At 40.0% G+C, this 23,112-nt stretch overlaps 1 protein-coding gene and 1 non-coding gene across 3 annotated transcripts in view; both read right to left on the reverse strand.

Annotated features, from left to right (window-relative positions):
• Positions 1–23,112, reverse strand: part of LOC124612734 (uncharacterized transporter slc-17.2-like) — a 507,667-nt gene that overhangs the window by 420,519 nt on the left and 64,036 nt on the right. The gene's annotated exons all lie outside the window — the stretch shown is intronic.
• Positions 21,992–22,066, reverse strand: Trnas-cga. The gene has a single exon. It is a non-coding gene; the product is annotated as a tRNA-Ser (tRNA).

A 23,112-nucleotide genomic window follows, 5' to 3' on the forward strand; every position in this document is an offset into this window, starting at 1 on the left:
ATAGTGTCAAGGTCTTCGAAAATTTGACTCGATTTTGTAATCACAGGAAGAAAAACACATACGCTATTAAGCCGTGAAATTTCATTTCGGTTCATCCTCCTCTTCTGGTTGCTTCAGTATTTTTTTTAAATTTCATATAAATCAGGAGGGCCAGAAGCTGATATTAATCCGGCTACTCCCTGTTATATAGAGGCCGCTGCCCATAATACGGACAATAAGCGGCAATCGCGTTCTTCGATGACGCCAAGAAACGTGTCCCTTGTTATTTCGAAGTAAGGCTATGAAACAAGGAGCGGGAATGACCTTAAATTGTGCCTTTGGGTTCAATGGGTTCGAGAAATACAATGACGTGCTGTTCACGGTTTTAGATAAGGCGCTCTCGCTCTCGTTTTCTGTCTGTCTGTGTCTCTCTCTTTCTTATCACTTTGACCGTGTCATAGATACTGTAAGTACTTAAGTGCTCATATAAAATCTTTGTGTACCCTTTTTATGAGAGAATTGTAATTTCCAGCATAGTTTTATTTTCAAAGTAAGTGATCGCGAGCAGTTGTTCCCAGCACCTCACCGAGAGCAAAGTAGCTTGTCCCCACCGGCTCCCCTTGGCTCGTATCAGAAGAAGCTGATGCTTCAGCTGCTGTTCTGTAATGTGAGTACTTTGCGGTCCAAGGCTCGCTGTTCCGGCAAATAAAACAAGAACAGCTGAATTCGCTTTACATAACCCTTAAATGACGCGTTTGTGCGCTCTAGTGGTCTGCAGCAGGTCTTAATAGTTTCCTCTTGAGTTGTTTGACTACCCAAAATTTCTTTCTACGCTGCTCCATTCCGTTTATCTCTGTAAGCTGCCTTCAATAAAAAGTCTAGATAATCTTTGCTGCCCCCTGTTATTTTCGACTATTAGTGTTTGCTCCATCGCCCGCATCTCGTGGTCGTGCGGCAGCGTTATCGCTTCCCACGCGCGGGTTCCCGGGTTCGATTCCCGGCGGGGTCAGGGATTTTCTCTGCCTCGTGATGGCTGGGTGTTGTGTGCTGTACTTAGGTTAGTTAGGTTTAAGTAGTTCTAAGTTCTAGGAGACTTATGACCACAGCAGTGGAGTCCCATAGTGCTCAAAGCCATTTGAACCATTTTTTGTTTGCTCCATCACCACAGGTTTGGCGCGTGTTGCACCAAACAATTATTCACAAATTTCGTTGCTTCCATATTTGGCTGACACACACTTCCTTTTACTTCTCACGTTAATTTGACTTTAAAAAATCCAACAGTAACGCCTTTTTACAAAAGTTGCTATCCGTTCTACTCCTGTAGTCCATTTTTCACTTTCACTCAAAGCTGCGCTCTTTCGCTCTATCCTTCAAAAATATGCCAGTATGTTGTTTTTACCCTACTTCCTTCTCCTAGCTCAAATGTTTCTAGGTATCAGTATCCCTTCACTTACTGTCTCGCAACTTCTGCAGTTCCGACGTTTCACGTATATCTTTTCTTATTTCTACTATCCTTCTGTATTTGTGTATCCTCTAAGCTGCCGGTCATACTACTGAGCAGTAATACGCGTTCCTTTCATTCAACGGGGAGGAACATTAATCTGCCACCTTCGGTGTTCATAGCTCCGCCCTTGCACTCTATTATTTTGGGGTTTTCTTGGATTTAGTGCTCTGCTTCTTTGACATACAAGGTAAACAGCAGTGGCAATAAATTGATATCCTGTCAACCATTCAGGTAATAAGTAGGATTTTACTTAATTATCGTTTCTCTTTATTCGATTTTTTCTGGTTTACGAACTATAAATTATCTCCTTCTCATTCTAATTTGCTTTAATGAAGGCATTCTGCAGTTCTTCAGTAGACTAAAGCTATCTAGTGTCTCCTACTTATTACTTCCATTACCAAAAGTCTATCGAAAGTAGCGTCACTGGTTCGAATCTCGTAAGAAGCAATCATTTGTTTACTTTTCATTTAACTCCACTTCTATTAAGATATGGAAATTTTAATTTTAATTACTAATCACATGAAAATGAATTAAAATTTGGTAGAGATGCGAAATGTCTCATTGTCAAACTGAAAAGTTATATGCATGGTGCACCAGAAACAGCTAACGGTTTTGAAAACAATAGCGCCCGGTCAAGTGTAAATAACTATTTTATGATTCAGATCCATTCTGTTTTTTTTATGGAGAAGTAATGCATATCGCTATTCGTCGAAAATAAAATTTGAGAAGTGCCCACCGTGCAGAAAAACACATTCATGTGTTCTATTTGGAAGAGATAACATAACTCGTCCCAACATGTCGTTTGGTTTCTTCCAAATGTACACATGAATTAGATCTCTATCTGGTTGGGCGTTGCTCATAAGCTTTTTATTTCAGATAGTCCCACAAAAGTAAAAAAGTGCTATCGGAGAAGGCGAATGAATAGACCATTTGTTGTCCGCAAAGCGAGACATGAGTCTGCGTGGAAACATTTGATTCAGGACTGCCATGGAAAGTAAGGTCTATTGCTACATCTTGCTGGAACAATGAATAACGATGGGAATCGACTTTATGACGCAGATATGTTTGCAACATGGCTGTGTAGCGCTCGGAATATATTGTTACAGTAGGCCCTCGTTTTCCTCAGTGATCCGTTCACAAAGGCCTCTTTAACTTGCAAAAGCTCCTACAGTTCGTTGTCAAATTAAAGTCTCGTCGTCCTGCGTCTTTCAGTACTCTTATGGAAAACTGGGATATAGTACGTATCGTACTGAAGACGGCTGTACAAAATACGGGGAAAGCTGATATCCGCCGAGTGCGATAGCTTGCCTCCGAGCTGACCGTTGAAGGATATGCAAGATCGCGTACCGTGCACGACTCGCCTTTTCCGGTATACGAAGACGCCCTGTGGGGTTATTATACTTCACAGTTCCATCTTGACACCATTTCGATACCAACAGCAGCAGAGCATTGAGAATAGCGGCATCACATCGACCAATCCTGCATTGAAAGTAGCGTCTTGGAGCTGTGATGGAGTCTGTATTTATAAACTCCGCCACCAGCGCTATAAGACGCTCCACGTACCAGCGTTCCATCTCAACTACACGCCAGAGAACAGTGCCTAACATAGCACGTAGTATTACAGGACCCGTGGTGGGTGTTCTGTGAAAGAAAGTTTAAAACAGCAGCGAAATGCACAAATGCTGTCTCAGATGTGCTGGCTATTTTTTAACGCAATCAGAAAATGATATTACGTTTGAACTGTATTTATTAATTTTTTCTACCTTCCGCGTTTCGGCGTTAGGCCATTCTCAAAAGCTCTGCAAGGAAATACACGAAAAGTAATCAGTAAAAATACATCGGTCAGTTCCATAAAAATTACTTTGAACAAGTGGAAGAAGCAAGCAGTCAGGGAAAAGTCTTGAAATGAACATCGTAAAAAAGAAAGGTAGAACTCACCAAAAATCTGCAGCACATTCTTCGGTAAAACGAAACTAAATCTGTCAAACACGGATACAAAGTATCTGGCCTATATTGTCAGATGATATCTGAGTGCCAACTGACTCACTGTACACATCGAAGTATTTGGTCAAGAAGCCGCCAGATGGCAGTACTGTACGACGTTAATGAAAATTTTACGTTCTGTCAGTTGCATCAGGACTTCTGTGTTTCAGAACACAGAATTTTCATTAAGGCAGTGTAGTACTGGCGGCTTCTTCACCTAATACTTCGATGTGTACAGTGAGTCAGTTTGCACTCAGATGACATCAAATAATGTATGCTAGATATTTTCTATCCATGTTTGACAAATTTAATTTTGTTTTACGTAACAATCAGTTATATATGTTTACTGAATTCTACTTCTCTTTTTTACGATGTCCATTTCATGTATTTTAGTAATGTTTTTCACTGAGTGCTTGCTTCTTCCGTTTGTACGAAGTACGTTTTATGTAGTTGTAAGAATGTATTTTTACTGATACTCTGTGACGTATTTCTCTTGTAGACTCTTTGAGAATGGCGTAACGCCGAAGCGCGTAAGACAGTATAAAATTAATAAATACATTGGTCAAGACTGGTACCAGTTTTTGAGTGCACTGAAAGTTTAAATACCGTCAGGTGTGTCTACTGTATCCTGTACATTAAACATATTGCTCAGTCTCTAGGAATAAGAAAATACTTTTTGTGATAAATATTTCGAAACTATCTACTAAATTTTACTAATTGGAAATACCCTCATTTTCATGCAGTAAGTAATTGGAAAATGAAATAAATTTTTTTGTTAAAAAAATATTACTCAACATTTGTCAATCAACGTTTCCATTTGTTAAAAATTTAGAATTCAAACAAAAGTAAAAAAAGTTGATACCTGTGAGATTGGAAGCAGCAACATTACGATTACTAGACTTTTACAGTATATACTCAGTTACTGTCAACTATGTTGACAGCCTGGAAGTGGCTTTTTGTTAACAGTGGTCTAATGTTTTTCAGAATTGCTTGCTACTATTTTAGGAAATTGATGTGTCCTATAAGAATGAAGACTTTTTAAGTGGGAAAAGCAGTTCATGAGGTCCCTCTGAGAAATCAGAAATAGTTTCTGGATACCTTTAGCACCTTTTTAAGTGCAAAGACTCATCTTTATGACTAGCCTTCATAACAATGAAGAACTACTTTTCGAAAGATGTTGTGATTTGCAACACACAGTAGTTATTTCTATGTATTGGTAACTATTTGCTTGATACGTACTATTTTATATGACAGCGGTAGGTACTTCTTCTATTTCTTATACTACCAGTTTTTTCTGTTTTGTAGCACAGTACAATCTAATAAAAGTTTCACGTGGCGTTAACTACTTTAGTTCCTGCTACAGCCGTTGACTCACGTTCAGTTAATGGTACGGTTATTTGTGTGTAACGAGACGCTGAGTGCTGGCGGGAGTGTTTTTTCCACTGTTGCTCTTAGCTGGCAGAGCGTGTGCATAATGAATACTTACGTAACGTTTATTAGTTCAACTGTCAAAGTATGGCTTTGTAGATGTCTGCGAAATGGTAATCGATCAGTGGAAAAAGGCATAAAGTGGAGGTACATGCTACCTACAGCATATTTATTTATGATCTACTCTGAAGCTTGGAAGCCGGTTTGAGTGCCACAACTGGTTCTGTGGTACCCTAAGTTAAATAAAATACCTCCTCCAGTAGCTAGTTTCTTTATTCGATGCACAACTTCACTTATAGCCAACAATTGCAAAATTATTGGTCATCACAAGTTACCTCACATTTCCAAATTCAAAATTACAACAGCGCTCTCTCTCTCTCGCTCTCTCTCTTTCTCTCTCTCTCTCTCTCTCTCTCTCTCTCTCTCTCTCTCTCTCTTTCTCTTCACACACACACACACACGATGTTGGACGAAACAAAGGAAACAATGACAATATTTTGATAGTCTCCACGATTCCCCTTTCATGTAGAGTTTGTACATCACTAGCATTAACAAGAACGCCGATCATTACATGTTCATCACTGCCGATATATCAAATATAGAATATAAATAAACGTCAGACTCAGTAATCTGACTGACTGTAGTTTTCAAACAAATCGAAGGTTGGTCTGCAGGCTGGAGACTGGATTCTACCTATGGACTTGGTATGGAATGGTACCTTGAGGAATCGATACTTATCTCTGATAATAATATTAGTCTCTACTGGCTCCAATCTCTCCACCTTCCTTTTTAAAATTTGTCTGTAATAGAGCGAAAGATTTTCACAAGTTTTAATTAGAGTAATACAAGCGTCGAACCAGCCTATGTTTTTATTTACATGTCGATTATAATTTTTTAAAATTTGCAACTTGGAATGTAGAATTTTAGAACAGATTACTAGAAAAACGTTGTGTTGTTCCGAAATTTAAATAAATTGAATCTTACGTAAACTTCCCATTTTTCCTTCACGCAGTCGCTTGCATACAGTATTTTATCCAGTCGCTTCCGTGTTGATCAATTGTGTAACTTTGACAACGTGCTCCCTGGTTCTGAAAATAAACGCTCAGGTGATACGGAAGTCTCTGGAATTGTTAGATGCTCGTTGCATAGTTTATACAACTGGAGGAATAAAATACATGTTATCTTCTTTGTTTTTTCATGTTTTCCCATTGTTATAAAGATTAAAGCAAAGCAGTAGACACATGTTGCCAAATGCAGGCTCATTTCATGTTTTTTATTGGTCAGAGCAGTTTTTTTTTTTGCTTTTTTACATGGGATCTGATGTCTTATATTGACACCAAATGGTCGTGTACCGCTTCAAAAGAACACTCACTACCCAGTTAATTGCTGGTAGTAGGAAAGCAGCAGCATTTGCTGATAAATGCGTTATTGTACACGTAGGTATGCTATAGCACAAGTTCTGGGATATTTCCGAATCTTCGATCAAGAAAGCAGGTTATTGCAGCCTAATGATTATATTCGATTTGACCAAAGCTGTGTTCAGTTTGCTTGTACGGCTTATATTTTGCTGCCTCTTCTACACTGCTGTCAAGGGTATAGTCAGGTCTACTTAAAACATTTATGTGCTCTTTTAAGCAACTGACCATTGGAACTTATGTAGCCACGTACCCTTCACCTGATAGCTGATTTGTGACATGTAATACTGGCTTCAAAATATTAAGCAACAATTTCATATTCTACATTTTACCACCTTTCTAAGACGTCGCTTTCTTGTCTGTCTGTTTGTCCCGTACAAAATTTGCAGTTGATTTTAAGCTAAGTTCCTAGTGAGTTATAGACGTGAAATTTTTAACCTATCTCAAAACTGGATGACAATGCAATAGTAACTCACTTTCTTGTTTATTATTTGGTAGAATGTACATTGTTTATCTTTATGGTCTTTTCACGAGATATACATAGGAGGAAGCAACATATTGGTTGAGTCAGTTGTAATCTCAGCAAAACTTTCATCAAAATGTTTGAAATCGATTGAAATATTTCATACACATACAACTAAAAATCAGAATATACAGTACTTATTTAAATAAACATGAATTTTTTGTGCACTATGTTTTTGAATTGGACTGAAAAGTGTAAAATAATTTCTCCTAGTCCCGTACAGACCACTAACTCCTTAAAGATAGTCCTGAAAATTTGTGATCGTAAATTTTTAATAGCTATCAAAAATTGTAAGATTAAAAAGGAAGAACATGAGGCACAAGCAGTACATAATTGATAAGCAGTATATCTCGTTTCATTTTAAATCTTGCAAGTATCTCTGTAGTTGTAAAAAATTCATAATCGTGCATATTCAGAACTATTTGTATGGAGCTAGGGGTTTAAACTTTTTAGTCCAATTTAAAACGTGGTACATTAAAAATTCATTTCTATTTGAATAATTGCCCAAAGCTGAAACAGTAGGTGGTGCCCTTGTATTTAGCATTAAAAGCTGGTGTACAATAGGTGCCAGTTCAGTGCACTCAGATAGATTCACCTCCGCGATTCAGTTCATTTCCGTAAGAACGTGTAGCATTGTATCTGGTTCCCTTGATGTCCTTTTAACAGCTTGACGCCTTTTACGTTGCACCCAAACCAAGTACTGTACATCAGAGGCAGCAAGCTAGTTCATCAGGACAAGGATACTATACTATGCGACATTTAGATAAAAAAGTAGCATCTAAAAGATAACCTGTATACCATGTTTGAACCGATATGCTCCTGAACACTAACACAAATGTGAACTACGTCTCCCTCAAACAAGTTCCAGTTCCAGAATGAGATATTCACTCTGCAGTGGAGTGTGCGCTGATATGAAACTTCCTGGCAGACTAAAACTGTGTGCCGGACCAAGACTCGAACTCGGAACCTTTGCCTTTCACGGGCAAGTGCTCTACCATCTCACCTACCCAAGCACGACTCACGCCCCGTCCTCACAGCTTTACTCCTGCCACTACCTCGTCTCCTACCTTCCAAACTTTACAGAAGCTCTCCTGTGAACCTTGCAGAACTAGCACTCCTGAAAGAAAGGATATTGCGGAGACATGGCTTAGCCACAGCCTGGGTGATGTTTCCAGAATGATATTTTCATTCTGCAGCGCAGTGTGCGCTGATATGAAACTTCCTGTCAGATTAAAACTGTGAGCCGGACCGAGACTCGAACTCGGGACCTTTGCCAAAGTGCACTTGCCCGCGAAAGGCAAAGGTCCTGAGTTCGAGTCTCGGTCCGGCACACAGTTTTAATCTGCCAGAAAGTTTCAAGTTCCAGTGTGTTATACTTGGTTCTTGAAAAAAGTATTTGTTACAGTTCTGGACCATTTGAGCCAAGCACCATTAGCTACATCGGAGCTTGCTCTACCGAAGGACTAATCGCCGTCAGTTTCACCTTCCTCGGAGTAGCTGCTAGTGCTGCAGTGACTCGCCATTGACCATAAGTCCTTTAATGTTTGCTGTCCTGGCAACGTCACGAAAGGTCTTGCTGGCCTTGAGTCCTTACAAAAGCAGTGGCTGCGGTGACGGGTGTGACGGAACAGCACAATGCTGAGTGACGGATGGTTGAGCGAATAGACCACGTGGCGAGGTTCCGGGAGCGTGGGAAGTTACCAGCGCCTTCTGACTTGCATGCCTATTAGTTTTATTTATTATTGTAACACAGGATTAGAATTTATTCTTAGAGATAAACTGCTCCCACAAAAGAACCTCAGAATTTCCATATACAAAACTGGAAAAATGTATGTTAATGCGGATGAGTAGGAAGAACAAACCTGTAATGTTCGGATACAGTATTACTAGTGACATGTTTGGCACAGTCAAGTCGTGTAAATATCTGGTCGTAATGTTGCAAAGTGATCTGGGCGTAACGTTGCAAAGTGATATGAAATGGAACGAGCATATGAGAACTGTGGCAGGAAAGATTAATGGTCGACTGGCTTATTGAGAGAATTTTTAGGAGAGTGGTTCACCTTAAAGGATGCTGGTACGACCTATTCTTGAGTACTAATGGAGTGTTTGGGATCCATACCAGGTCGGATTGAGGGATGACAGAGGCGCGCTGCTAGATTTTTCACCGGTGGGCTAGAACAGCACGTAATTGTTACGGAGATACTTCGGGAACTCTAGTGGGAATCCCTAGAGAGAAGGCGACGTTCTTTTCGAGAAACGCTACTGAGAAAATTTAAAGAACCTGTATTTACAGTTGACTGCCAAACGATTCTACTGCCGCCAACATACGCTGCGCGTAGTAAGGACCACGAAGATAAAATACAAGAAATTAAGGCTCATATGGAGGCATATGGACAGTCGTTTTTCCCTCGCTATGTTTGCGAGTGGAACAAGAAAGGAGCGGTATAGTGTACCCTCCGCCACGCATCGTACTGTGGCTTGCGAAGTATCTTCGTAGGTGTAGATGTAAATGGGCCATCCACTAATAAGCCAAAACAAACTCACTGTCTGCTTAACGGCTTGCCGTTCCACTTTCGGAACGCAGTAAAGCAGTATTTCTGCTTCCTTAGAAGGTTTCCGGAGGTATGTATCAGCAGATATCGACTCACCCATCACACAAATTACGGGCCGGTGGTACGTCGGCGCCTAGCGTCACAGATGTATTCCATCGGGTTCATAGCGGACGAATTAGGTGGACAGGACATCAAAGTGAATTTTATTTATGGATTCTTCCGTCGCTTCTTGATAGAACATTACCGTACTGAGGGTTGAATAACACTTAGGCCGTTTTTTTGTTCTACTGATTTTTATTTGTATGAACTAGTTTTCGGCTTATTAGGCCATCGTCAGATAACTACTGGCTATTGTTTACAAGGAGCTTGTGTTCTTGCGAACCAAACATTCTGCAATACGATACAACGCACTTACGGTACTTGCGATCTTTAGTTGTGGTATTGTCTTTGGAATTGTCAAACGGGTCTTTTGACATTTTGTTCTGTAAAACTGTACTTTAACATAACAAATCACATTTCATGGTTTGTCAGTACCATTTATGACAACAATTAGAATTATTTAGAATACACATTATTACAAAATTACAATTTTTTGGTATTTGTTGTGGACAGTTGCACTGGACACTAATTGTTGGTTAGCCCTAAATCCACAGCTGGTTCTAAACGACCAGTTGCTACTGAGCACTTCACCACTCTTAAACTTTACACAATACAGTAAACCTGCTACTAGCCACAAAGTGTAATAATAGTAAACAAATTCACACCCCAATATAATGTAACCTCCCTTATGTCTTTACATTACTAAATGAAACTCAACTGTAACAATGTAATATTTGGTATTCATTAATACACAATTTTTCTAATAACAAAATGTAACTGTGGTGTCACAGCCAGACACCACACTTGCTAGGTGGTAGCCTTTAAATCGGCCGCGGTCCGTTAGTATACGTCGGACCCGCGTGTCGCCACTATCAGTGATTGCAGACCGAGCGCCGCCACACGGCAGGTCTAGAGAGACTTCCTAGCACTCGTCCCAGTTGTACAACCGACTTTGCTAGCGATGGTTCAGTGACAAAATACGCTCTCATTTGCCGAGACGATAGTTAGCATAGCCTTCAGCTACGTCATTTGCTACGACCTAGCAAGGCGCCATTATCAGTTGCTATTGATCTTGTGATGCATGTACCGTCAGACCGACGTGCACCATTAATGGATTAAAGTTAAGTATTCCACCAGCTACGTCCGTTTTACTAAAGTCTAATTTCCCTGTCCTGTTCCAGACCTCACGCCAGCCTGCGTGAGCTAAAACGCGTGCCTTTCGGCTTCCTCTAGTATTCCTGGGTTGGCTCTCCTGCCAATCCACAACAGTAACCCCCAAATAAAACATCGTTGTTGTACAACCAACAATTAGTGTCCAGTGCAACTGTTCACAACAAATACCAAAAAAATTTAATTTTGTAATAATGTGTATTCTAAATAATTCTGTGTCTGTTGTTTTGCAGATCGGGCAACGCTGCGAGCTCCACGTTCTGTAATGAGGCATGGTCGTCCAATATATAGTTGCCTTCTCGTGGTTTCACCGTTCTTCAACCAATTTTCATAGACACTCATGACAGTAGCACGATAACAACCAAACACCTTAACCTTTCCGAAATGTTCATTCCCACACGCCGTACCATGACATCTAGCCCTTTGTCAAAGTCACTTATGGCAATGATTTTTCCCATTCGTCGCTACAGTGATTTCCCGTTCGTCTCTTCTCCGCTTATTTGTATTTACTTTACGACGTAGCGTACCTGCAACGCTCCCATGACGCATTATGTCTTCCTGTAGACTTCGGTCGTAATGTCGTGGCTCATCAGTGTATAGCAGAAGGAGCTCATATTTCGGTGTGAAAGGATGTAAATAGTAATTCGATGGACTGTTAACTGCTGTGGACTGATAATATAACTAATTTCACAGTTTTTTATTTTCGAAATACACTTAATTGCTTGCTACTTGCAAGGATTTTCGTAACTGCCAAATTCATCCTGACAACCTAATGGCATAAACAGCTAACAGAGTAATATCTTGCCAGCTATCACCACTGTGTCGAGTTTTTACAAAAGTAAGTGCCTGAAATCTGACTATTGATAAAAGATGATAAAAGGAAACACAACTATACATCAGGGCTACAAGCGGCTGTAATGGCTTTTGCATATTTTCTTACAATGACAACGTAATGGGCTCATGGAACTATGGAGGCAAATGGATTTAAATTGAAAGCAACAGTTCAAGGCCAAGACCAAATTATTTCCACAGTTTGTAAGCCTAACACGTAACTACCGGGAGCCAAGTCGTTTGGAAGGCGGGCATTGACGTTGAGTTCTACGATTTGAGCGTGCACGCGTTGGGTAATCAAGGGTAAGTCGAAGATGGAAGGAAAACTGTCAGCGGAATTTGAAAAATCTGTTTATGAAACAGTCACGGTCAGTTAACAGTAAATATAACTTTAAAAAGAAAGGTTAAGGTTTAACGTCCCGTCGACATCTCGGTCGTAAGAGACGGAGCACATTTTCGGAACGTTTCAAGGACGGGGAAGGAAATCGGTCGTGCCGTTTTCAAAGAAAACATCCGTACTGGCTGCAGTGATATAGAGAAACCAGGGAAGACCTAAATGTGGATAGCCGGATGCGAATTTGAACAGTCGTGCTGCCGCGTACTAACCACTGCGCCACGTCGCACGGTAGCGCAATTGGAATTAGCCAGTAGATCGCGTCGTGAGGAGATAGATAGAATATGGAGTGAAAGACATTTGTATAGTACTGTATATTAGCGCAGATTTAATTGAAATAAATCGAATCCATATCTAAGAATGGAACAAGTAGTTAGAGTTACAGTATTAATTAGAGAATTCATAGGAAAAGATGTGAATAATACACAATGAAGGAAGTCGCATTCAAATTTAAGTGGCTAAGGTGCTGAAGGTTAACAAACGTGCTTACTTGATATGAAAAGTAACTGTGCTGGAGGGGAACAGACCAGAATGGAATTACCAAAGTAAAAGCAGTACTATAAAGCAGCAGTTTGTCTAAGTGCGAAATGAAACCTTTAAGATTAACTCTAATATACAAAGTTGACTTTTCGCAACCATTATTACAAGTGCTCCATCTTAATTATTAAATACAAACCAGACAATCCTACTACCTACTAAAACGAAGAATTCACCAAAACGTGTTAAAGGATCGAAACAGGACCGTGTAATTGACATTTGGTACAAAGATACAGCTGTTAGCCTTCTCTTGTTTACCTGCTTGTGAGTCCTTCACCCCTGACTAAATAATTTCCGATTACCTTTAATTTAATTTATGATCTCTTATAACAATCTAAATATAGAGAGAGGAGGTGGAAGCTCACAAGTGGCTATTCATAGGGATGTGTAATGACGAATTTAGACCTGCGCAAAGCAGGTGCTAGGCGTAAAAAGGGCACTGCAGAAGCCAATTAAAACAAGAAATTTCTTCGTATACTATTTGGGATAGTTGTGCTGTAGTAGTTACTGCAGAAACGAGTATGTGCGATCAGCAATTTACGGATACGAGGGGAAACAGAACTTAAGATGTCCGGACCCTGGAATGCAAGTGCAATGTCTTATGTACAGTGTCACGTCGCTCACTGTTGTTGAGCACCTCTCTGTACAACACCAGCACGCCCCTAGTGATGGATATTTTCTGCAATAACTGTGGAAAAAAGACTCACATGTCATCTGCAATAAAATTCTGACATGTCCTTACTCAGTTTTTTACTCACATTATTTTGCTGAGTTAACACTCAAATATTACTGTTTACTGTGTTATCAGTGTTCTCACACGATTAAAATACAACGATGCTTGTAAACATTTCTACAGGGATGCAAGTGTCAACTCGCGCAGTTTTGTGGGTCTTTGATCGAATATAACGCTGCTATTCCAAATAATTATGCTTCACTGACCATAAAACAGTATAAACAAAGAAAAATTTATATAATCTATTATTACTTCACTGAATAAATAATTTAAGTTCCAAAGGCGAATAAAAGCACATAAAACTAAAACTATGTAGTTCGTGTGGTTATCATTTTAGTCAATTATTTTAACGTACCTAGAGCACATACTCTTCTTCAATGTGATATCTGTTATTCTCAGAATTATCAGCTAGCGAACCGGCACACTAGACTCACATTCGGAAGGACGATGGTTCAAACACCCGTGCGGTCACACAGATTTAGGTTTTCCGTGATTTCCATAAATCGCTCCAGGCAAATGCCGGCCGATTTCCTTCCCCATACATGAAACTTTCCGAGCATGTTCTCCGTCTCTAATGAATTCGATGTCGACGGGACATTAAACCCTAATCTTCCTTCCTTCAAAATGGTTCAAATGGCTCTGAGCACTATGGGACTTAACATCTGAGGTCTTCAGCCCCGTAGAACTTAGAACTACTTAAACCTAACTAACCAAATGACATCACACACATCCATGCCCGAGGCAGGATTCGAACCTGCGACCGTAGCGGTCGCGCGGCTTCCTTCGTTCAAAATTATCTGTATTACGAAGTTCTCACTCTCAATGCGCATTTTTCAGTCAACATTAACATTAACATTTTTTTGAAACCATTACTACATATCTCGCGGAAGCGGTGGTGTTTATCGAAACTCTAGAACCTTCCTCGTTGTAATTAGGGCTGTGACGCCACTGAAATTATAAGCAGCAGTACTCGCTTCCGTGCTCGTTGTATGTCTAATTTGTTAGTCAAATGAATTCTGTCCAGTGTTACCACTCAGTTACGATAACCAGCTGTTCATTTGACACGAAAAGTGATGTTTTGATGCCTTCCGACTGCTTCCATGAGAAACTTTGCATGAGATCGAGAAATTAAATTATAATTAACAATATCGACAACTGTCGCAGGTCTGACAGTAAAAAAAGTTACGAATAAAGAAAAAAGATTTGCATACAATAAATGTAATTACTATTTTCCAAGTATTATCTCAATAAAAGTAGACATGATATACCCCAGATACTTGCGTTCTCTTCCAATGTTTTTACAAAAATACAAATAATTTACTGTCTTGATAACTTTTTAAAAGCCGTTACATTTCTTGAACTATGCGATTTCGTCGAGTCTACAATGCGGTTTTGCTAGATTGATTTTCTATGAAACTCTCTCACTTGCATACTTTAAAGTCTGCGGGATCAGCATATGACTTTGTGGTAATTATCAGTCACGCATGCTACCATCATTTTACAGCTTTATACCTCTCTTACTCATGTTAGTACTGCACGTTATATGAACGTTGTTTTGAATTGACAAACAGATGATTTTTCATATTTCTATGCAGCCTTTGTTCAACACTGATCTAGTTCTCTCACAGATAACTGTCTTCCTACCAGTCACTCCATGTTAGTAACCAAAGGAAATTTGCAAACAATAAAGAAAATAACAAGAAAGAAATTTCACAGACCTGTCGATGCGCAGAGAGGGAGTAAACACACATTGTGAAATTTTCTGAATCATTGTTGGGCGAAATGTCGATGGTCATTGATAACATGCCTGTGTGCGTGTAATATCCAATGTTTTCGTACAACGATCAAGCAACTAAATTAAACTACTCCATCGCAGAGCTAATGCAAATATAGGATGCTTTGAGAAGAAACAGTTAGGTCGCGTTATTTTCAAATGGCATATTGTCCCGTTAGCCATCATTAGGAATTGCACAAGTAAAGTACGTTGATGGAAGTATAGCAGAGTACAGAAAATAACATGAAACCGTACTTCAAATAATCAATACTACGAACCAACTTCTGAGTTAGTGCACCCGAATCGTTATGTAGGACCTGGAAGTTACCTGCAGATTTGCAGCTTTCACTGCTGAATTGTTTCACGTGTTATTAACTCATAAATTCACTGAAGAGACACATCTGTGCTAATTTATCGATTTCTGCAAGCATAGTTGTCTCTGGCACGGTCTGCAGGGTGGTCGGAAGGTCTCTCTAAGTACCGGTTCCATGAGCCAATCAGGTTCCAGCGCGCCTCCTGACCAATTGGTGGACACGGCGTTTGAAAGACACAATAGCGTGTCGAATCTAGTCTCATACTTGCGTCGGTCGGTGAATGAGATGTCGTATAGTTGAGACATACCGACTTTTGGTTCTTACTGAGATGTTTCATGACTTTAAAGCCTGTCTTCCGTGGGGAGAAGCTACTTTTGTGTCTTTTCTAAGAGAGTAGTCTTCACTCACGGTACAGAATATGTTTGCTGTTAATATATCCGAATAGTAGAGCACTTTAATTCGTGACGCTCCCAGTCAATGCGCTTTATTCAATCTTTTTCGAAATATGTGGATTGTCTTTTCGAATGAAGTCTTCATGAGATGAAACATCTTGTACCACGTGCTCTGAGCACTAATGTTGTATCTACAGTTGTGGCTTAACTAAATTTTGGAAGGAATGATATGATGTTGCTCTCGAATATTTCTAAGTCATTTATAAATGATAGAGCGCAGCAATTAGTAGTCCTTTCTTTTTGGCCATTTTTATTTTGCAAATGCAGATTTCGGCTAGCGCCTAGCATTTATCAATGCACTATGTTTTAAACTCGATGCGTGTTAGTTCCCTGTTGTTCGCCTCAGTCACAGTTTGAAGAACTAGACGCTAGCCGAAATCTGGATTTGCGTAATTACACCTACCAAAAAAAAAAAGGACGACTGATTGTTGAGCTCTACCATTTATAAATCACGTAACAGTCGCTGAGGGCATCCACTTCCCTAATGGAAGGTAACCTGATTTCTTAGTCAGTTGAATTGCCTTGCCTTTATTTTCCTATTCAGACGAATTTACGCGGAATTCCACTTTGCAGACAGTACAAGAACACTGGACACAGAGTGGACTTTGCCACTGACAAAGATCGGTATGCTCTTAAGGGGATACGGAATCACCTATCCCCGCAATGTTAATATATGCCTACTATAGGGAACATTTTCTCACAAACTACTGGAGACAGAGAGGTAAAAATTTTACTGTATGTGCATTCATATGTTACAACAATACTGAAACAACAGTTTATTGTCAAAGTATTTTCTTACAGAGATATTGTACATTTATTTTTAAGTAAATTTTTTCCATCGCTTTTTACTAGACTATCACCCCTAAGTCTTTTGTAAATCAAGTAAGTAAAAAATCGTTGTTTCAGTATGTAATAGGGACCTATGTCACTACGTCATAAAAATTTCAGACTTCTAGGTTGACCAGTACCTGAGATAATGTTCCTAGATGAAGTAAAAAGTAAACTTACGGGAAACGGAGAAAGAAGATTAAAACATTCCTGATCCGTAGCTAATACCCCCTTCACAGTCTTCATAATCATCTTCAAGTCTTCTTTTGGCACCCCTCTGCACCTGTCTTGCTTTTTTCACTAATGTCTTGATTATATTATCAGCATGCCTTAGTCTGTGCTGATCTAAAAAGAACATAGCACGTACCGTACGGGAACCAACACACATACCCAACTTTTGAAGGACCTGGCATTTAGTTATATTTCCAAGATTGAAGGTTGCCACAGCATCATACACACCAAAATGTAGTGTATTAATTCCGACAAACACTGTTTTTGGGAGACGATGCCATATCACACTATTCAAGCACTCGTTGGGGTTCTGCGTTTTTCCGTGAAGACATTTCATCAGAAGACTTCTGTCAGCCAGATCTCTGAAAATGGGCTTTATTTCTGCCATGATGGCTGATGGTAGACTGTGGTGGTGAATGTATTTCTCTCCTGTTGTTAGTCCCCTATTGTATTTACACCAGCTGTTTTCACCTTTGGGGCACAAACCATGTTGTGGATGCTCATCCGTGGATGCGGTGTGGAAATATAAAGCCCATATAGCTCTCCTCATTTCTTCAAGATTGCCTGTATTTTGCCTGATTGCAAGGCCATAGCAGTTCTGAATGTGGTCTATTATGGAATCAGTCAATCTTCCTCTGCCATCCAAGGTTTTCCCATCATCTAGTTTTTTCCCTTTCATAACTGATTTTAACCTTCTCAGCCTGGCACCCATTCTCTTCTGCACATGTCCTATACATTCAAGTTTGCTTATATTTACACTGTTCCCATATGGTTTGCTTTCCAAAACTTCTTTGAATGCTTTAGAGTCACCATCTCCCAGATATTTGACATAGCGAACATTATACCACTGTGAAGAGCGATGAAAAATTTTCTTCACCCCAGCAACCTCCATGCCACCACTACTACCATAATAATTAGCAATACAGTCATCACTGTGTTCATTTTTCAGCCTGCCTGTGCACCTACAGTATTTAGACATTATTGCAACATCAATAACCTTGCCAGTATCAACACTAGTTGCTGTTACAACACCATTGTTGGAGGTGTGGCCCCTTTTCTGCCACGTGCCATCAAACGCCACTGTGAGGTCACGACTGCCGTCATTTTCTTCCACTGCTTCTTCCACAGCAACCTGCATTGACTTCTGTGCTACATCTTCAACTGCAGATCCTAGTACATAATTGTAAGCTTCAAACTTTGAAGGTGCACTTGGAAGATTTAGAACACCACATAGCATATCACCAGCTGCTTTGCCCTTACCAATTGCTCGCAATCCATAAACTAACCTAATATTTACACTATAAAGTTCAGTTTTCTTGTATCCATTATTTACAGTTACTGAAACCGAACTTGGAAACTTACAGCTGTATTTACAAACACTGCATATTAAATTAAACTGGGCAGCCAGGCCAACATGGGATTCTACTTTCAGAGAAACGTTTCCATGACATTTTTTGCAGCACAAACTGTTTTCAAGAGCTTCACACAATATATTCGTATCAATGAGTTCAAAAACTTCATTCCCTCTATCAAGTAAATTATATTTCTCTTCCAAATCTCTTAGTTTTTTATGAGAAGCACTGTTTTCATTTGGTGTAAGTTCGTTCGGCAAATCAGTAATAAGTGGATTCACATTTTCCAACAGTGATGATGATGAACTGCTTTGCTTTGCTAATGAATCATTATTTCTTTTCTTTTGCCAGTTCACACGCTTTTTAAATACTTTTGCTTTAGCTCTAGGCATTTTCACTGCGAAAAATGAAGCACTAAATACGAAATAACTCAACAACAACTACTTTCTTATATCACACTGTTTACAAAACAGCCCCGCCACAAAGTCAAAGAGTAACTTGAGGAAACCAGAGAGAAACATTTTCGGGCAACTAGTGTATAAATAGTCGCTGGAAACCGGGATATTTGAATTCATGTCACTTTAAAGGTACTGCCAAAAAGTTCATGGTCAGCCACGAGAGACGTGTATAACTAAAGCGCAATACCCGATCTCACAAATATATAAAAATAAAATAGTTATAATTGTAGTAGAGCTATGTATGATACGTCATTTTAAAGAGGAAACATGGCAGAATATAATACGCCAATAAAAAAAATTCGATTTTTTAACCCAAAATCCGATTCCGTATCCCCTTAAATTCATACTAATATTATAAATGCGAGAGTAACTATGTCGGTTACACTTTCACGATAAAACCGATTAACCGATTTTGATAAAATTTCGTATGCAAATAGCGTGAACTCTGAGAAAGAACCTAGGCTACTTTACACAGTGTGTAGTACAACATATTTATTGATTTAAAGAATATAGCGCGAAACATGGAACAATAGTTACTCTTTGAGAAGTTATTTATTCTTTAACTTTTGAAATTTATCACATTTTGAAAATGCTTTTATTGTTTGACATGTTCTACGTAGTGCGGTTGAACGTAATAAAAACAATGTTTATACAGTCCTCCGCGTGTTTAATCCGTACTTCCATATTAATATCAGTCACAAACCTGTCACATTATAGCCACTCATCGGCTTGTGTCTTTTATAACTCCTTTGCTGCGTTCATGTTCGTCATGTGGTCATGCAATTAGCGTTACTGCTTCAGGATTATGGGTTTCCGGGATCAATATCCGTCCAGGTCGCTTTTATCTGCTCCAGTTTGAATGTGTGTGTTGTCCTCATCATTATTTTATCGTCCTGGACATGCAACTGGCGTCAAATAAAAGGACTTGCACAAGCTTCCGAACATCCCAATGGGGTTCTCGTGGCGAATAAAGTCATACGCACGTTTCATTTCACTTCGCTGATACGCGAGCGCAGCCGTGGTTAACAGCTAGAATACAATGCTTTATACATTCCTCAACGGTTTTATCCGTGCTAATCCATACTTACATACGGATATTATAAATGTGGAAGTAAATCTGTCGCTTACGTTTTCATGACCAAACTGCTGAACCGATATCCATGAAATTTGGAGTAAGGTAGCTATTTTATAAAGAGTGTAGTACAAGATATTTATTGATTTGAAGAATATTACGCAAATTAAGGAAAAAATATTTACTCTTTGGAAAAGCTATTTGCTCTTTGACAGCCTGCCGAGGTGGTCGAGCGGTTCTAGGCGCTTCAGTACGGAACCGCGCGACCGCTACAGTCGCAGGTTCGACTCCTGCCTCGGGCATGGATGTGTGTGATGTCCTTAGGTTAGTTAGGTTTAAGTAGTTGTAAGTTATAGGGGACTGAAGACCTTAGATGTTAAGTCCCATAGTGGTCAGAGCCATTTGAACCATTTTTTTGAATTTGGATTCAGATCTTCAGGCAGCCTTAAGAGCTACGGAGACATTAGAACGGTCACAGGCCAGTCGCATTTTAGACGCAGAGCATCACGTGTCTCTTACAGCTTCCAAGATGCTTGAAGATTCACAATGACGGCGCCATTGAAAGGCTGTACGACAAACAGAGAGTCGAACCTTTCTGTGTGGGACGTGGGAGGCTTTTGGTCAGGCTGCATTTGGTTATGATCTATTATCTGATTGTGTTAATCATAAATTAGTCGTCATATTGGCATGGATCAAAGATGTAGCAACATATCGCTTTAAAATGGAAGAGAAAAACGGTTGGTTTATGTTGCTCTGGTGGCAAAATCTCACATCAAGTACGAGGTGAGCCAGAGAAACAACTCTACTTCTGCACGAATGTAATGAATCGAGGAATTTTTTAAGTATTGTTAAAAAAATATGATGCATGCTTTCGGATTCGACGTACAGCAAAATAATAAAAACACATTCAATATGTACCTACATACCGCCACTGCATACATTTTTGTATGTACTCTTCTCTACACTACTACATGTACAGACATCTCGTAAAGTTCCTAGCGTGCTTACACACCGTCGCTCATCGTAACAAAACAACTCATATGCCAGGGAAGCAGCGGGTAACAGATAGTTGTTTATGCGATCAGTATCGAACATTACGCATCGTTATTCTTCGTTTGCTTTCCAGAAGAGAAGGTAAGTGAGTGAGCTGGCAGAGCTGCAGTTCATGAGTTTATATGTAGCGTAAGTATTTTATGTCTTGTATCTCTGAGCTATGTTTACATTCTAGGTATACCATGCCTCTTGCACCCAAATGCGCTATAAGCACAGTTGTTTACACGCTTTTCATGAAATTTAAATTGTAGAACAATTGCAAGTCGCATCTAAATTTCTTTGACGTTTTTCGCTCGACAAACACGAGCATCTACTGAAATTAAAGTAGCCAAGGGCTACCACATTAAATACGTCTGGTTGTGGACAGCGCCGCCGTCATACGTAAAATCTGAGACTGTTTCAACTTTCAGTGTGGCACGGACTTTGAGGAAGAGATTGGAGGGAGGCAGTGGGTGGGGGTGGAGGGTGGGGGAAGGGGACAAAATTCGTGAGTTCTAGCCACATAAGGAATTGTGGCAATGCAATGACGAAAGCTGAAAATTTATGCCAGACCGGGACTAGAACCTGGATTTACCGCTTCTCATGGGCGATTCAAACTTTGGCCCCTAACACCCATATTATCCCCAAAACCTTTCTAATCTACAAACAAAAACTATATCTAATGCTAGGGGCACTTTCACCCTAAACTAAGCTAACTAGGATGGAATTTTGTAAACTTTTTGACACTACTTCAGGCTCCGTCCGGGTAAAAAATAGAAACACGCCTCCGCTCGTTTTCTTCAAAATGGTTCAAATGGCTCTGAGCACTGTGGGAGTTAACATCTGAGGTCATCAGTCCCCTAGAACTTAGAACTACTTAATTCTAACTAACCTAAGGACATCACACACATCCATGCCCGAGGCAGGATTCGAACCTGCGACGGTAGTCGTCGGGCAGTTCCAAACTGAAGCGCCTAGAACCGCTTGGCCACTCCGGCCGGCTCGTTTTCTTCTTGTTCTTCTTTTTCTTCCATCGGTGTCCACAGCTGCCAGACGGTGGGATATCCAGGTCGTCTTTTCGTACATTGAGGGTTAAATACCCTGTAATTACCGTTGATGTCTCTCGTCAATCCATCTCGTGCTATACTTTTAACCTGTCCCACACGATGTACACCCCACGCTCTCGAGGGCGGGCAAACAACGAGCCTATGTAAGTCTCAAAGGGCGAATCGTACGACGTCTTGCGGCCTAAAATCGTGTACTGGGTCTTTAAATAGTGTCAAAAATCTAACAACTCTACAATTGAAACTTCCTGGCAGATTAAAACTGTGTGCCGGACCGAGACTCTAACTCGGGACCTTTGCCTTTCGAGGGCAAGTGCTCTACCAACTGAGCTACCCAAGCACGACTCATGCCCCCTCCACACAGCTTTACTTCTGCCAGTACCTCGTCTCCTACCTTCCAAACTTTACAGAAGCTCTCCTGCGCAGGACGATTTAGGAGACAATCTGAGCAGCCGGCTTAGGTTGTCTGCAGATGACGATGTCGTTTATAGCCTAGTAAAATCATCAGACGATCAAAACAAATTGCAAAACAATTTAGAAAAGATATCTCTATGGTGCGAAAATTGGTAAATGATCCTAAATAAAGAAAAGTGTGAAGTCATCTACATTAGTGCGAAAAGGAATCCATTAAACTTCGATTACACGATAAAACAGTCAAATCTGAAGGCTGCAAAGGCAACTAAAGATCTAGGAATTACAATTACGATCCACTTAAACTGGAAGGAACACATAGACACATAGAAAATGTTGTGGGGAAGGCTAACCAAAGACTGCGTTTTATTGGCTGGACACTTAGAAAATGTAACAGATCCATTAAAGAGACTGCCTACATTACGCTTGTCCGTCCTCTTTTAGAATACTGGTGCATAGTCTGGGACCCTTACTAGATATGATTGACGGAGTACATCGAAAAAGTTCAAAGAAGGGCAGCTCATTTTACTATCGTTAAATAGGGTTGAAAGTGTCACTGAAATGATACCGGTTTTGGGGCGTTTTTTGTTGCGGCGGAATCTTCTCACGAAATTTCAATCACCAATTTCCTCCTCCGAATGCGAAATTATTTTTTTGACGTCGACCTACATAGGGAGAAACGATCACCATAATAAAATAAGCAAAATCAGAGCTCGCACGGACAGATATAGGTGTTCGTTTTTTCCGCGCGCTTTAATGAGAATAATAGAGAATTGTGGAAGTGGTTCGATGAACCTTCTGTTAGACACTTACACGTGATTTTCAGAGTATGCATGTAGATGTAGATTATTGATTTCGGTAGGAGTTCGGACGGTATTAGTGCATCCGCACTGAAAAAAATACAAAGGAGCCGTCACGCTCTTACAGAAATGTATATGTATTTTAGAGGCGTATCTTCTGTCGGACATGTCCGACG

The sequence above is a fragment of the Schistocerca americana genome, chromosome 4 (assembly GCF_021461395.2).
Source record: "Schistocerca americana isolate TAMUIC-IGC-003095 chromosome 4, iqSchAmer2.1, whole genome shotgun sequence".
In the NCBI taxonomy this organism is placed as follows: domain Eukaryota; kingdom Metazoa; phylum Arthropoda; class Insecta; order Orthoptera; family Acrididae; genus Schistocerca; species Schistocerca americana.